Consider the following 16687-nt stretch of genomic DNA (forward strand, 5'->3'; position numbering starts at 1 on the left):
AAAAAGAGAGAGAGAGAGAGAAAAAGAGAGAGAGAGAGAAAGAAAGGGAGGAAGAGAGAGAGAAAGGGAGGAAGAGAGAGAGAAAGGGAGGAAGAGAGAGAGAAAGGGAGGAAGAGAGCAAAGTGATCAAGATCCTTTTCCAGCAATACTTACAACCAATATTTCCTCTAACTCTGGCCTCTTAAAGCATCCCTGATTTTAATCTCCCCACCTTCACACCTTCAGTTGTCTAGGCCCTAAACACTGGAATACCCCGCTCACACCTCTCCACCTCATTACCTTCCTTTCCCCTTCTGAAATGCTCTATGGGTGACACAAAGAGACATGAAGGGCTGAATGGCCTCCTTCAGTGCTGAATTTGAGTTTGGGGATTACCATATCTGATATGCGGGCTGTGTGGACCTTCCACTCATTCGTCATGCCACTCACAAATCTTCCAGACCAGTATTCCCGACACTTGGGCAGTACGGTGGCACATTAGTTAGCACTGCTGCCTCTTGGTGCTAGGGTTCGATTCTGGCCTTGGGTCACTGTCTGTGTGGAGTTTGCACATTCTCCCTGTGTCTGCGTGGGTTTCCTTTGGGCGCTCCAGTTCCTTCCCATGGTCCAAAGGTGTGCGGTTTAGGTGGATTGGCCATGCTAAATTGCCCCTTAGTGTCAGGGGGATTAGCAGGGTAAATATGCGGGATTACAGGGATAGGGCCTGGGTGGAATTGTTGTTAGTGCAGACTTGATGGGCCGAATGGTCTGCTTCTGCATTGTAGGGATTCTATGATTGTGGACAAACCTTTTGGTCACCTAACCAAATATCATCTTGTTTGCCTTGGTGGGTGGAACTTTCTCGTCCCACCTGCCAGGAAAGTTGTCGAGAGCAGGACATGGACCATGCTAAGGTCCATTTACTTGGATGGGGATTTCCAGCATTGGGGCTTGAAAATCCAGCCTGGTGTCAAGTTTTTGTTTCATAATGGCCCTGTGAAGCACTATGGAGTGTGCTATTACATTAAAGGTGCTATACGAACGCAAGCTGTTGATTGCAACACTGGACAGGAATGGGTCTTTAGAATATTTCCTGCCTCGCGTCTCGCAAGATGTCATTTGCTGACACTTCCCTGGACCAGGGTCAAGATGTTTCTGTGGAGAGAGTGAAGATAATGTCTCGAGTCTGGGTGACCCGTCAGCACCTCCACAGAGGCTGTCAGACCTGCTGAGAGTTTCCAGCATCTTCTGTTTATGTTTCAGATTCCAGCATCCGCAGAGTTTGGCTTTGATCAGGACCCTTCTGATTTGTCCTAAGCTGCACCAGTACTGAACTGAGATGCACCAGGGGAAAATGATATTTTTAAACCCGTCTTAAGCCAGTTAGGTAATTTTCAGTGACTGTATCCATGTCAAGTCAAGATGCATTAGCATTGTCACCAAGATGCATGAATTCTGACAGAAAGATAGGACATCATAGAATCCCTATAGTGCACAAGGAGGCCATTTGGCCCATCAGGACTGCACCAACTCTCTGACAGATTATTTTACCAAGGCTGACATTTACCCCACTAGTCCCCCAAACCCACTTGTTCTGCGACACTAAGGGGCAATTCAGTATGGCCAACCCCCCCCCTAACCTACACATCTTTGGACACTAAGATGCAATTTAGCACAGCTAACCCCCTAACCTGCACATCTTTGGACACTAAGATGCAATTTAGCACGGCTAATCCCCCTAACCTATACATCTATGGACACTAAGGGGTAATTTAGCATGTTCGATCCACCTAACCTACACACCTTTGGACACTAAGATGCAATTTAGCACGGCTACTCCCTCTAACCTGCACACCTATGGACCCTAAGGGGCAATTTAGCATGGTTAATCTACCTGACCAGCACATCTTGGGACACGAAGGGACAACTTAGCATGGCTAGTCCACCTAACCTACACATCTTTGGATTGTTGGAGGAAACCGGAGCACCAGAGGAAACCCATTCAGAAATGGGGAGAATGTGCAGACTCCGCACAGACAGTGATCTAAGGCAAACCCAGGTCCCTGTCACTCTGAGGCAGCAGTGTTAACCACTGTGCCGCCCTTAGTTACACTTACCTCCGAATTTACCCCTATCGTGGGAGCTTCACTTTGAAATAAACAGCCTTACTGAAATGTCTTAGCTGAAAGAAATCTACGGGCTGAAGACTGCAACCAGTGACAGTAATGCGTCCAAATTAACTTGAGAGGTCATGCCGGTGTCACAGTGTGTAGCCAGCCTTGTTGTGCTCCGCTGAGGTCCAGATGGTTGGAGTTATGATGTGAGGCTGCCTTACAAATCTTGAGAAAGATAAAGGCCAGTAAGTGCCTGGTGTTCAAAGAGATGTGACAACATGTCACCACAAGCTGCAGCTTCCTGCCTGATCTGGAGTCTAAGTGAGTTACTATCTATCGGAGCGCTGTCACACTCCTCAAGGCACCAGCCGCTAACACTACCAAAGAGATTGCCATCTTCAAACGCCATCTATAAGGAAATAATTACAGACACCTTGCAACAGCTGAGACCTTGACAGAAAGACAAGGTTTTAAAGGGATGGCTGGTCTGAAAGGACTCCTTAGACTAACATTACATACAAAGCTGAATCATTAGGTTAAAGCACCAGGATAGGTTAAATTAACATTTAACAGTACCCCCCCCAGCCTCTGTTTCTCCCCCCCCAGCCTCTGTTTCTCCCCCCCCAGCCTCTGTTTCTCCCCCCCCAGCCTCTGTTTCCCTCCCCCAGCCTCTGTTTCCCTCCCCCAGCCTCTGTTTCCCTCCCCCAGCCTCTGTTTCCCTCCCCCAGCCTCTGTTTCCCTCCCCCAGCCTCTGTTTCCCTCCCCCAGCCTCCGTTCCCCCTCCCCCAGCCTCCGTTTCCCTCCCCCAGCCTGTTTCCCTCCCCCAGCCTCCGTTTCCCTCCCCCAGCCTCCGTTCCCCCTCCCACTGCCTCCGTTTCCCTCCCCCAGCCTCTGTTTCCCCCCCACAGCCTCCGTTTCCCTCCCCCAGCCTCTGTTTCCCTCCCCCAGCCTGTTTCCCTCCCTCCAGCCTCCGTTTCCCTCCCCCCAGCCTCTGTTTCCCTCCCCCAGCCTCCGTTCCCCCTCCCCCAGCCTCCGTTTCCCTCCCCCAGCCTCCGTTTCCCTCCCCCAGCCTCCGTTTCCCTCCCCCAGCCTCCGTTTTCCTCCCCCAGCCTCCGTTTCCCTCCCCCAGCCTCCGTTTCCCTCCCCCAGCCTCCGTTTCCCTCCCCCAGCCTCCGTTTCCCCCCCCACAGCCTCCGTTTCCCTCCCACAGCCTCCGTTTCTCCCCCCCAGCCTCCGTTTCTCCCCCCCAGCCTCCGTTTCTCCCCCCCCAGCCTCCGTTTCTCCCCCCCCAGCCTCCGTTTCTCCCCCCCCAGCCTCCGTTTCTCCCCCCCCAGCCTCCGTTTCTCCCCCCCCAGCCTCTGTTCCCCCTCCCCCAGCCTCTGTTCCTGCCATGAGTACCTGTTCCCTCCAACCTCTGTTTCACCACCACCCTGCCACCGCCTCCCCCCCCCCCCCCCCCCCCCCCCCAACCAGTGAGCTTACATTAACACTGCAATGGAGTGACTGTGAAAATCCCCTAGTCGCCACATTCCGGCGTCTGTTTGGGTACACTGAGGGAGAATTTAACATGGTCAATGCTTCTAACCAGCACGATTTTCGGACTGTGGGAGGAAACCAGAGCACCTGGAGGAAACCCACGCAAACATGGGGAGAACGTGCAAACTCCACACAGACAAGCTGGGAATTGAACCTGGGTCATGGTCAGGAGCCCGTGCCACTGTTTCTCTTTCAATTCTTGGAATGCGGATATTAATTGGTTAGGCCAGCATTTATTACCCAGCCCTAATCGCCACCGAAAAGCTGGCAGGGAATTCTTTACCTCAGAATCCTGTGGAGGCTGGGTCGTGAAGTATACTCAAGGCTAAGATTGACAAATCTTTAATTGGGAAGGGAATCAAGGCTAATGCGGATAAGGCGGGAAAGTGGAGTTAAGGATTGTCACGTCAGATCATACGTGATCTCATTAAATGGTGGAATAGACTTCATGGGCCAAAGTACGTCCAGGGTTCTTGGGGCCCTTAATTATGCTGGCTGCTTTTCCGAGACAGCGGGAAGTGTAGACAGCGTCAATGGATGGGAGGCTGGTTTGCATGATGGATTGGATTACATTCATGACCCTTTGTAGGTTCTTGCAGTCTTGGGCAGAGCAGGAGCCATACCAAGCTGTGATACAACCAGAAAGAACGCTTTCTATGGTGCATCTGTAAAAGTTGGTGAGAGTCGTAGCTGATATGCCAAATTTTCTTAATCTTCTGAGAAAATAAAGGCATTGGTGGGCTTTCTTAACTATAATGCTGGTACGGGGGGACCAGGACAGATTGTTAGTGATCTGGACACCTAAAATCTTAAAGCTCTTGACCCTTTCTACTTTGTCCCCATTAATGGGGACATGCCCTCCATGGTGCTTCCTGAAATTGATGAGTATCTCCTTCATTTTGTTGACATTGAGAGAGAGATTATTGTCGTTGCACTGGTTCACCAGATTCTCTATCTCATTCCTATAGTCTGTCTCATCATTGTTTAAGATCCAACCCACGACTGTGGTGTCATCAACAAGCTTGAAAGTCAAGTTGGAGGGGAACTTGGCCACAGTCATAGGTGTATAAGGAGTATAGTATGGGACTGAGGACACAGCCTTGTGGGGCAGCTGTGTTGAGGATGAAAATGAACATGGCTTCAATGCTTTTCTCCAAGATTTGAATACATCAAGGTGCTAGTACAAAAGTAGCACCAATTTACATTTATATAGAACCTTTGATCCATCACAAAGCGCATTATCAAGCAGAGTTTAACATTGATTCATAAATGCAGACTGAGCCAGTTGTGAGATTGGTTTTAAGGAATAATTTACAGTGGAGAAAGCTGGACAGGTTTTGGGAGGGAATTCTGGAGTTTAGATCAACTCCAGTCATCCACTCTCCCCCAGCATGTGGATCTGCACACAAGGAGAAAGGTTTGAAGATCATTCTTCAGCAGCCTCTCTGTACCCAAGCTTTCTAATCTCCTCCGGTTCCTTTTCACATTAGACTCTCTGATCTGCCAAAATTCTGTGGCCATTCCGGCATCAGAGTCATAGTCAGATTCCTGGCCATCTGCAATACTCTCATCCACCTCCTTCTATCGGGAAAAAGATACAAACTACAGAAGGTTGTGAACATAGCCCAGTCCATCGTACAAACCAGCCTCCCATTCATTGACTCTGTCTACACTTCCTGCTGCCTCAGAAAAGCATAATCAAGGATCCCATGCACCAGACATATTGTCTTCCACCTTCTTCCATTGGGAAAAAGGTACAAAAGTCTGAGATCGCGTACCAACCAACTCTAGAACAGTTTCTTCTCTGCTGTCTTCAGAATTTTAAATGGACCTACCTTATATTAAGTTGATTTTGCACTAGACCTTAGCTATGACTAACACTATATTCTGCACCTTCTCTTTTTCGTCCCCCCTCTGTACGCTATGAAAGGTAAGCTTTGTCTATATTGCTTGCAAGAAATAATACTTTTCATGGTATCCCCAATACGTGTGACAAGAGTGAATTAAATGAAATGGGATGGCAAAGTCGTTAGCACTGCTGCCTCTTAGCTCCAGGACCCCAGTTTAGTTCCCGGCTTGGGTGACTGTCTGTGTAGCGTTTGCTCATTCTCCCCACGTCCGTGTGGATTTCCTCCGGGTGCTCCAGTTTCCTCCCCCAGTACAAAGCTGTGCTGGTTAGGTGGATTGGCCATGCTAAATTGCCCCTTTGTATTAGGGGGACTAGAAATGGTAAATGCATGGGGTTATGGGGATAGGGCATGGGTGGGATTGTGGTTGGTACAGACTCAATGGGCTGAATGGCCTCCTTTTGCAAGGATTTGATAAAAATCAAAAACAATTCTCTCCTGAAATGCTTTCCTCCTTTCGAAGGCCGACCTCTTCAGCTGCACCTCTAAGAATCTCCCCTTTGACCATTCCTCCTCTCTCTCTCTGGGTGGAACTGTTTCCATCACTTTGTTACTTCCACGGATTCTGTAACAAGTTGCTGCCCACCCCAAACCCAGTTACCGTCACCTCTCACACGATCAAGGGCCATGTCTGCTATTGTCTTCAGAAAGGTTGAAAATGGGCAAGATGGCATTCATTTAACACAGTATTCCACAGGACCCTAAATCATTGTGGTGGCATGATGGCACAGTGGGCAGTCATGGCACAGTAGTTAGCACGGCTGTCTCACAGCACCAGGGACCAGGGTTTGATTTTGGTGACTGTCAATGTGGAGTTTGCACATTCTCCTCGTGTCTGCCTGGGTTTCCTCCAGATGTTCCAGTTTCCTCCCACAGTCCAAAGATGTGCAGGTTAAGCAGATTGGCCATGCTAAATTGCCCCTGAGTATCCAAAAATGTGCAGGTTCGGAGGATTGGCCATGTTAAATTGCCCCTTAGTGTCCAAAGATGTGTAGGTCAGGGCATTGGCCTTGCTAAATTGTCCCTTACTGTCCAAAGATGTGCTTGTTGGGTGGATTGGCCATGCTAAATTGCCGCTTAGAGTCCCAAGATGTGTCGGTCAGGTGAACTGGCCAAGCTAAATTGCCCCTTGGTGTCCAAAGATGTGTAGATTAGGTCAATTGGCTATGCTAAATTGTCCCTTAGTGTCAAAAGATGTGTGGGTCAGGTGGATTGGCCATGCTAAATTGTCCCGTAGTGTCCAAAGATGTGCTGGTCGTGTGGATTGGCTGTGCTAAGTTGCCCCTTAGCGTCCCAAGATGTGCACGTTGGCCAGAACAGTGAGACAAATATTTGGGGTTATAGGAATAGTGCCTGGGTAGGATGCTCTGGTGGAGATTTGGTGCAAACTCAGTGGGCCGAATGGTCTCCTTCTGTACTGTCGGGATTCTATGAATGAACATAAGACACAATTGTAGCATTGTTTCAAGCTATTAAATATTCATTTAATATTTTAACCAATCAATAGGATATTTGATTAACCAAGTAATTGGTTGCCAAAGATTTAGATTAAAGTTAAAAAATCCGTGCACCTAATGCCGTGAACTATAATTAACTCATTCGCAAAGATTTATGAATTTAATCAAGTTTACATGTACATAGTCCTGATACACAGGAAACATTGTCACTGATAGCGGAAGGGGAAAAGATCTTTCATACCTTGTGACCGAATGCATTCATCTAATCTAATCATGTGAACTTCATAGACAATTCAAATAGAGCTGGAGAATAACTAACCTGCCTCCATTTCTTAAAAGGAACAAAAATAGGTACAAAAAGACAGGTCGTGAATGTAGCCCAGTCTATCAAGCAAACCAGCCTCCCATCCATTGACTCTGTCTACACTTCCCACTGCCTCGGCAAAGCAGCCAGTATAATTAAGGACCCCGCGCACCCCGGACATTCTCTCTTCCACCTTCTTCCTTTGGGAAAAAGATACAAAAGTCTGAGGTCACGTACCAACCGATTCAAGAACAGCTTCTTCCCTGTTGCTGTCAGATTTTTGAATGGACTTACCTTGCATTAAGTTGATCTTTCTCTGCTATGACTGTGACACTACATTCTGCACTTACCCATTTCCTTCTCTATGAATGGTATGCTTTAGAGCGTGCAAGTAACAATACTTTTCACTGTCTGCTAATACGTGTGGCTCTCACGTAGAGATTCAATAAGATCAGCAATGATCTCATTGAATGGCGGAGCAGGCTCGAGAGGCCAGATGGCCATCTCCTGCTCCTAGTTCTTATGTTCTTATATTGAACTTTGGTTAAATCTTGGTTATCCTCCCCCAACCCTGATCTATCACCTACCAGCCTAAAGGTTGAGGGCAGTCAGGGAAAGGGAATTAAGTGCCGTAATTGGGATTGGGCCCTGGTAGAGGTTCAGGCTGGAACCCTGGTAGAGGTTCCAGCCTGAAAGCTGGCCAGCCTCACCGCAAAATCGCAACCAGGCCTGGGTGGGTAAGACCCAGAAAAGAAACTTGTCCCTGCAATTTCACACTCCCCGGCGCCATCTCAGAATGGTGGCACAGTGGTTAGCACCGCTGCCTCATAGCACCAGGGACCCAGGTTCAATTCTGGCCTCAAGTCACTGTCTGTGTGAAGTTTGCACATTCTCCCCATGTCCGCATGGGTTTCCTCCAGGTGTTCTGGTTTCCTCCCACAATCCAAAGATCATAGGTCATAGAATCCTACATTGCAGAAGAAGGCCATTCAGCCCATCGAGTCTGCACTGACCACAATCTCACCTATGCCCTATCCCAATAATCCTAGCTAGTCCCCTCAGGGGCAATTTTAGCATGGTCAATCCACCTAAACTGCACAACTTGGGTCTGTGGGAGGAAACCGGAGCACCCAGAGAAAACCCATACCGACACGGGGAGAATGTACAAACTTCACACAGACCCAAGTCGGGAATCGAACCCGGGTCCCTGGCACTGTAAGGTAGCAGTGCTAACCACTGTGCTGTCCAAGATCTGTGGGTTAGACAGATTGGCCATGCTAAATTGCCCCTTCGTATCAGGGGGATGAGTAGGGTTAAAAGTGTGGAGTTAAGGGAATAGGGTCTGGGTGGGATTGTGGTCACTCCAGACTCGATGGGCTGAATGGCCTATTGTACTGTAAGGATTCTAATTCTTTTGGGGAGGGGGAGGAGGGGGCAAACATAATATTCTAGCCACGGAATATCTTTGAAGTTAATAAGATATATTGACATTATCCACGCAGGCGCTTCCTGTAAGATCAGACCAAGAGAAAAAAAAAACACGGTGAAATTATAAATTACTCTTCATGCTGACGTTAAGCTGATTTACTCAGTGTACAGCCCCCTGCCCAATCTTAGCACACTGGCTTTTCGTAATTTTGCAAAACAAAATTGCAGCCGTCTCTGGAGAAATTTGCATAATCCTGAGAGTTTGAGGACGACTAATTAACTTCCAGCCCGCTCCCTCTGGGACAGGTTCCGTTATTCGTAACGCTGCTTACTGACTGGCAGCAGTCGTGGCCACATGTTCCACGTCTGTCAGGACTACAGCGAAAGAAATGAGAGGAATGGGGAAGTGGGGGGGGGGGAACGCAAATTTTCGCAGCGTGTGAGTGGGCTGGGGAAATTATCAAAATGCACAACAACAGGTGAGAGAAATATTGATCTCAGCTGGAGTTCAGATGAATGAGAGGGGATCTGCTGGATGCTTATAAAATTCTAACAGGACCAGAGAGTGTATGTGTGGGGAGGTTATTCCCGATGGTGGGGTCACCGGCTGAACATTCGGGGTAGACCATTTAGGACAGAGATGAGGAGACATTTCCTCACCCAAAGAAATAAAGGTTAAAAGATCTATTCATTAGTGTCACAAGTAGGCTTACAGTAATGCTGCGATGAAGTTACTGAGAAAATCCCCCAGTCGCCACAGTCCGGCGCCTGTTCGGGTGCACCGAGTGAGAATTTAGCGCAGCCAATCCACCTAACCAGCACGGCCTTCAGACTGTGGGAGGAAACCGGATCACCCGGATGAAACCCGCGCAGACATGGGGAGAATGTGCAGACTCCACACAGACAGTGACCCAAGCTAGGAGTCGAATCCTGGGTCCCTGGAGCTTTGCGGCAACAGTGCTAACTACTGTGCCAGTGTGGTGAGCCTGTGGATTTCATTACCGCAGGAAGCAGTTGATGCCAAAAGATTGAATGTAATACAGAGGAGGCTGGATATAGCACTTGGTGCGAATGGGATCAAAGATCCTGGGGAGGAAGCAGGATTAGGCTGTTGGGTTAGATGATCAGCCATGATCGTGATGAATGGTGGAGTAGACTTGAAGGGCCAAATGGCCTTCTCCTATCTTCTATGTTAGAGGGAATCATGTTAGCATTGCTAAGAATCTTATTTTTTTTCATTCATGGGACATGGGTGTCGTTGGCTGGGCCAGCATTTACTGCCCATCCCAAGTTACCCTTGGAGACCAGGTGAGAGTCAACCACATTGCTGTGCTCTGGAGCCACGTGTAGGCCAGACCAGGTAAGGACGGCAGATTTCCTTCCCTAAAGGGAACTAAATCGGTTTTTCCGACAATCGACAATGGTCATCATAGATTCTTAATTCCAAATTTTTTTTATTGAATTCAAATTCCACCATCTGCCGTGGCGGGATTCGAACCCGGGTCCCCAGAACTTTAGCAGGGATTCTGGATTAATCATTTAGTGATAATACCACTAGGCTATTGCCTCACTGCCTCCATTTTGTAGGTGCTAACGAGACGATAGCTAACAGTATAGATGGATATATGCGTCGCCATGTCTCAGAACCACAGTGACATTTTGTCAGGCAGTCTATGCCAAGTTAAAATCCAAATCTTCCATCCCCTGTGTGAGTTGATGATTATTGCGGACAAATTCTAGAAGGGAAGAAGACACGGGGCCTGGGTGCGATTCTAGTCAGTACAGACCCAATGGGCTGAATGGCCCCCTTTTGTACTGTAAGGATTCTAATTCTTTTGGTGGGGGAAGAGTTGAAGCATGGAGTAATATTCTAGGCACAGAATATCTTTGAAGTTAGTAAGATACATTGAACGTTATCCACTCTAGCAGTTGCTGTAAGATTATCCGCACAAACCCACCGTGTGTTTTGCCACCAGGGTGGGCAGGATCTTCCAGCCCCGCCATTGCCAGTGCACCTCTTACCACTGGGAAACCTGTGGCTGGTGGTGAGCCATCAGCAGGACTGGAAGACCCCATCAACATGAACAGCCAGAAAACTCCCGCCACAAGGTGGCGGTCACGGTGATTTCTGATTGTCCAGATCCCTTTCTTCCTCGGTCGTCCCTAGGGATTGAGAATGACTTGCTCCTACTCTTCTGAGGTGGCTAACGTGGAATCTGCCATGAGTTGAGTAGGTAGTGCTCAAAAGAGAGGGGAAGTGAGTTGTTTGGAAGTTTGTGCACTCTCTCCAACATTTGGAATCCACCCTGGTGTGTTCCCAACAAAGTTGCTCTAATGTTGGTGCTTCCCAGATGGAGCTTTTCCATTTCAACCAGTCACAAGCCACTGCCTCACAGGTCTCAGCATCTTCAGGGGTATTCTCCCCACGTCTGCCTGGGTTTCCTCCCATAGTCCAAAGATGTGCAGGTTGGATGGATTGGCCATGCTAAATTGCCCCTTATGTCCAAAAATGTACTGGTTAGGAGGATTGGCCATGCTAAATTATCCCTTAGTGTCCAAAGATAAAGTTAACGTTTATTTATTAGTGTCACAAGTAGGCTTACATTAACACTGCAATGAAGTTACTGTGAAAATCTCCTAGCTGCCACACTCTGGCACAAGTTTGGATACACTGAGGGAGAATTTAGCATGGCCAATCCACCTAACCAGCACGTCTTTGGGACTGTGGGAGGAAATTGGAGCACCTGAAGGAAACCCACACAGACATGGGGAGAATGTGCAGACCCCACAGACAGTGACCCAAGCCAGGAATCGAACATGAGTCCATGGCGCTATGAGGCAGCAATGCCATTGAGCCACTCTATGTGCAGGTTAGGTGGTTTGGCCATTCTGAATTGTCCCTTTGTGTCCACAGATGTGTAGGTTAGGGGAATAAGTGGGGTAAATGTGTGGGGTTACGGGGATAAAGCAGGGGAGTGGGTGTGGGTGGGATATTTGTTTGCAGAGTCTGTGTAAACTCGGTGTACTGAATGGCCTCCTCCTGAAGTGTGGGGATTCTAGTTAAAAACAAGGTGGTTAGCACTGCTGCCTCACAGAGCTGGCGACATGGGCTTGATTCCCGGCTTGGGTCACTGTCTGTGTGGAATTTGCACATTCTCCCTGTGTCTGTGTGGGTTTCCTCTGGGAGCTCCAATTTTCATCCAGTCCAAAGATGTGGAGTTTAGATGGATTAACGGGGTAAATAGGTGTGTTAAGGAGATAGAGTGGGCCTTGGTAAGATGCTCTATTGGAGAATCGGTGCAGACTTGATGGGCCAAATGGCTTATTTCTGCTCAGTCAGGAATTCTGTGACTTAGGGAGCAGCCCCTGAACTCTCTCTCTCTCTCGGGTCTTTTACTGCTGCCTTGATGAACAATTTTTGGAAATGGATTTTGAATTGTAACAATTCGATGCATGAAATGAAATCCTTCCACTCCCTCTTTAGTGCATCACGGACCTTTCACACAGTCAAATCAAGAGCTGCATTGTCAGATATCTGGGCTCAAGTTGTCTTCATGGAAAGTGTAGGCAAAATAACTTTTAAGAAAAGATACAAAAGGATTAACAGCGAGCTGTGAGAATATGTAATGAAGATGTTCTGACTTGACAAAGGCAATAATCTTGATGTTACTGTGGGAGGCTGATAACAATATTTCTACTTGGAATAAAATTACAAGGAAGGGAGGCAGCATATTTTCCTTTCCAGTTGAACCCTTGTCTCATGCCCCTCTTCTATAATGTAGAGGCAGCACTTGTACTCATTAAGCAGCTCATCAGAAACAGCTCAACCCACTACTTCTGCGACTTTGTGTTCTGAAATGCGATGAGACAAGTTGAGTTCAGTATTGGGATCAGGCGTTGCACCCAAGGAAAGACTGACACAGCACAGACGTTAGCGCTGCTGCCTCACAGCGCCAGGTACCCGGGTTCGATTCCCGGCTCGGGTCACTGTCTGTATAGCGCTTGCACATTCTCCCCCCCCCCCCCCCACCAACCGTGTCCGTGTGGGTTTCCTCCGAGTGCTCTGGTTTCCTCCCACGCTCCAAAGATTGACTATCAACCTGTAAGTGCTTCCAACACGCACCAATGGCAGGCGGCAAGAGTGGGCAAAATTCCTGGTCACTTGTGTAATGGAAAGAACGTTGGAGCCTCTACCATCCCCACCCATAGCTCTGAGTCCATGGAAAAATGTACGTTTCCACAGCGTCTTGGATTTCCCGAGTGAATGAAAGTGTCCATCACTGTTATGGGTGTTCATACAGAATTGTCCATCATTTTTGGACTTTTAGGTGTCCAGATGCAAAATGGACACCATGAGGCCCAGTGATGTATAAAACCCCAGGATCTCCTTTACGTTTGAACAGCCTTTTCTTTATTTATTAGTGTCACAAGTGGGCTTGTTACTGTCAAAATGCCCCAGTCGCCACACTACGGCGCCTGTTTGGGTACACTGAGGGAGAATTTATCACCTAACCAGCACATCTTTCAGACTGTGGGAGGAAACCGGAGCACCCGGAGGAAACCCATGCAGACACAGGGAGAATGTGCAAACTCAACACAGACAGCGACTCAAGCCAGGAATCAAACTGAGTCCCTGGTGCTGTGAGATAGCAGTGCTAACCACTGTGCCACCATGCAGCCACCACCCCCTGCCAAGCTTGTCCCTGTAACTTCATAGATTTGTCTGCGTGCATCCTAGGCCTTTTCCTGTTTGAAATCATATTCTAACTCTCCTCTGTGTTACTTCCAAAATGCACAAGTTCACACTTTGCAGCATTAAGTTTGGCTACTGCCCAGCTACCCATCTCGCTCGTTTGCCTGTGATCTCCTGAGGTCAGTTCATCTTCTGCTCAATAGTTTACATTTCCAAACTTGGTGTCACACGCAAATTTTGCACTTGTGTTCGTCATACTCATGTCCGGGGGCGTTTAGGATATCTAAAGAGAGCTATAGATCTCATTCATACCCCCACCCTGGTGCATGTCAGCAAGCGTGGCGCAATAGCACTGCTGCCTCACAGTGCCAGGGACCCGGGTTCAGTTTCCAGCTCGGGTCACTGTCTGTGTGGAGTCTGCACATTCTCCCCGTGTCTGCACGGGTTTCCTCTGGGTGCTCTGGTTTCCTCCCACAGTCTGAAAGATGTACTGGTTAGATGCATTGGCCATGCTAAATTCTCCCTTAATGTACCCAAACAGGCACCAGAGTGTGGCAACTAGGGGATTTTCATAGCAACTTCATTGCAGTGTTAATGTAAGCCTATTTGTGACACTAATAAATAAACTTTAAACTTTAAATTCGCCCTCAGTGTAACCAAACAGGCGCCGGAGTGTGGCGACTCGGGGATTTTCACAGTAACTTCATTGCAGTGTTAATGTAAGCCTGCTTGTGACACTAATAAATAAACTTGAATTTAACTGTAGCCTTTCCTCCAGTCTGAAAAACAACAGTTTCCCCTACTTTCTGCCTGTGTTTCTTAATCATTTAGTATCTACATTGCCACTCCTACGTTAAGCCCATCACTTTAGATTTTTGCTAAAGTTAATTATCTCACATCATTACTATGAGTAAAAAAAACAAACTCATTTGGGATAGATGTCAGGAAGTATTCTCCAGAAGGAAGTCATAAGTAATTAGAATGGGCTTCCAAAATAGTGAAGACAAGAAGCTTGGAATCTTTTACATAACTATTAAATGCTGTGCAGAATCTTTCTCGATGTTAATTAAATTTTTTATTCATTCGTAGAATGTGGGCGTCGCTGGCTGGGCCAGCATTTCTTGCCCATCCCCCAGGGTGGCACAATGGTTAGCACTGTTGCCTCACAACGCCAGTGATCAGGGTTTGATTCCCGGCTTGGGTCACTGCCTGTGTGGAGCCTGCACATCCTCCCTGTGTCTGCGTGGGTTTCCTTCAGGCTCCCCAGTTTCCTCCCACAGTCCGAAAGACGTGCTGGTTCGGTGCACTGACCATGCTAAATTCTCCCTCGGTGTACCATTGAGAAAGGGGACCTAGTGGTAGGGGATGGGGATATGGCTAAGGTATTGAATAACTTTTTTGTTTCTGTCTTCACGGAGGAGGACGTGAATAATTTGCCGGGTGTTAGCGATGGAAAGGTGGTAGGACTGGAGGGTCTTAATGACATTACTGTTACTAGAGAGGTGGTGCTCGACAGACTGGAGGGGCTGATTGTGGACAAGTCCCCAGGACCGGATGGAATGCATCCGAGGGTACTGAAAGAAATGGCGGAGGTTATAGTGGATGCCTTGGTGGTTATTTTCCAGACGTCGCTGGATTCCGGGGAAGTGCCGGAAGATTGGAAAACGGCTAATGTTACGCCGTTGTTTAAGAAGGGTGCCAGGCAAAAGGCAGGGAATTATAGGCCGGTTAGTTTAACGTCTGTGGTAGGTAAAATGTTGGAATCCGTCATTAAGGAGGAAATTGCGAGGCATCTTGAAGGGAATTGCTTGATAGGGCAGACGCAACACGGTTTCATTAAAGGGAAGTCGTGTCTGACAAATTTACTGGAGTTCTATGAGGATGTGTCTAGGGCAGTGGATAGAGGAGAGCCGGTGGATGTGGTCTTTCTGGATTTTCAGAAGGCGTTTGACAAGGTACCTCACAAGAGGTTATTGCAGAAGGTCAGGGGACATGGAGTTGGGGGTAGGGTGTTAGCGTGGATAGAGGATTGGTTGTCAAATAGGAGGCAGAGAGTGGGGGTCAATGGGTGCTATTCGGATTGGCGGTTGGTGACTAGTGGGGTGCCCCAGGGGTCGGTGCTGGGGCCTCAGCTATTTACCATTTATATAGATGATCTGGAGGAGGGAACCGAGTGCAGGGTGTCGAAATTTGCTGATGACACCAAGATTGGGGGAAAGGCAAATTGTGCGGAGGGTGTGGAGAGTCTGCAGAAGGATCTAGATAGGCTGGGCGAATGGGCCAGGAAATGGCAAATGGAATTTAATGTTGGCAAGTGTGAGGTGGTCCACTTTGGTAGGAAGAATGGTAGGAAGGACTATTACTTACGTGGCGAAAAACTGCAGCAGGCGACGGTGCAGAGGGACCTCGGGGTCCTTGTGCATGAGTCGCAAAAACCCAGCTTGCAGGTGCAGCAGGTGGTCAGGAAGGCGAATGGGATGCTGGCCTTCATAGCGAGGGGGATTGAATATAAAAGTAGGGAGGTCTTGCTGCAGCTGTATAGGGCATTGGTGAGGCCGCAGCTGGAGTACTGTGTGCAGTTTTGGGCGCCGTACTTACGCAAGGATATTTTGGCCCTGGAGGGAGTGCAAAGGAGGTTTACTAGGCTGATACCGGAGTTGAGGGGATTGAGCTATGAGGAGAGGCTGAATAAACTAGGCTTGTACTCGTTAGAGTTTAGAAGAATGAGGGGAGATCTCATTGAGACGTATAAGATGATGAATGGGATGGATAGGATAGAGGTGGAGAGACTCTTCCCGCTCAAAAAAGACAGTAGGACTAGGGGGCACAGCCTCAAGATAAAGGGGAGGCGGTTTAGAACGGAGTTGAGGAGGAACTTCTTCACTCAAAGGGTGGTGAATCTCTGGAATTCTCTGCCCGTTGAAGTGGTGGAGGCTGCCTCGCTAAATATTTTTAAGAAGCAGGTTGATGGGTTCTTGATAAGAGAGGGGATTAAGGGTTATGGGGAGAGGGCGGGAAAGTGGAACTGAGCCACGACAGATCAGCCATGATCTTATTGAATGGCGGGGCAGGCTCGAAGGGCTAGATGGCCTACTCCTGCTCCTATTTCTTATGTTCTTATGTTCTTATGTACCCGAACAGTGTGGTGACTCAGGGATTTTCACAGTAACTTCATTGCAGTGTTAATGTAAGCCGACTTGTGACACTAGTAAAATAAACTTTAAATTTTAAAAGTCAACCACATTGCTGTGGCTCTGGAGTCACATGTA

The 16687-nt window shown here is 48.1% G+C and overlaps 1 protein-coding gene across 1 annotated transcript in view; it reads left to right on the plus strand.

The window, feature by feature from the left end:
• Positions 1–16687, plus strand: part of hcn4 (hyperpolarization activated cyclic nucleotide-gated potassium channel 4) — a 312987-nt gene that overhangs the window by 240494 nt on the left and 55806 nt on the right. The gene's annotated exons all lie outside the window — the stretch shown is intronic.

Source organism: Carcharhinus amblyrhynchos, chromosome 32 (genome assembly GCF_965287045.1).
Source record: "Carcharhinus amblyrhynchos chromosome 32, sCarAmb.v2.hapA, whole genome shotgun sequence".
NCBI classification, from domain to species: Eukaryota; Metazoa; Chordata; class Chondrichthyes; order Carcharhiniformes; family Carcharhinidae; genus Carcharhinus; species Carcharhinus amblyrhynchos.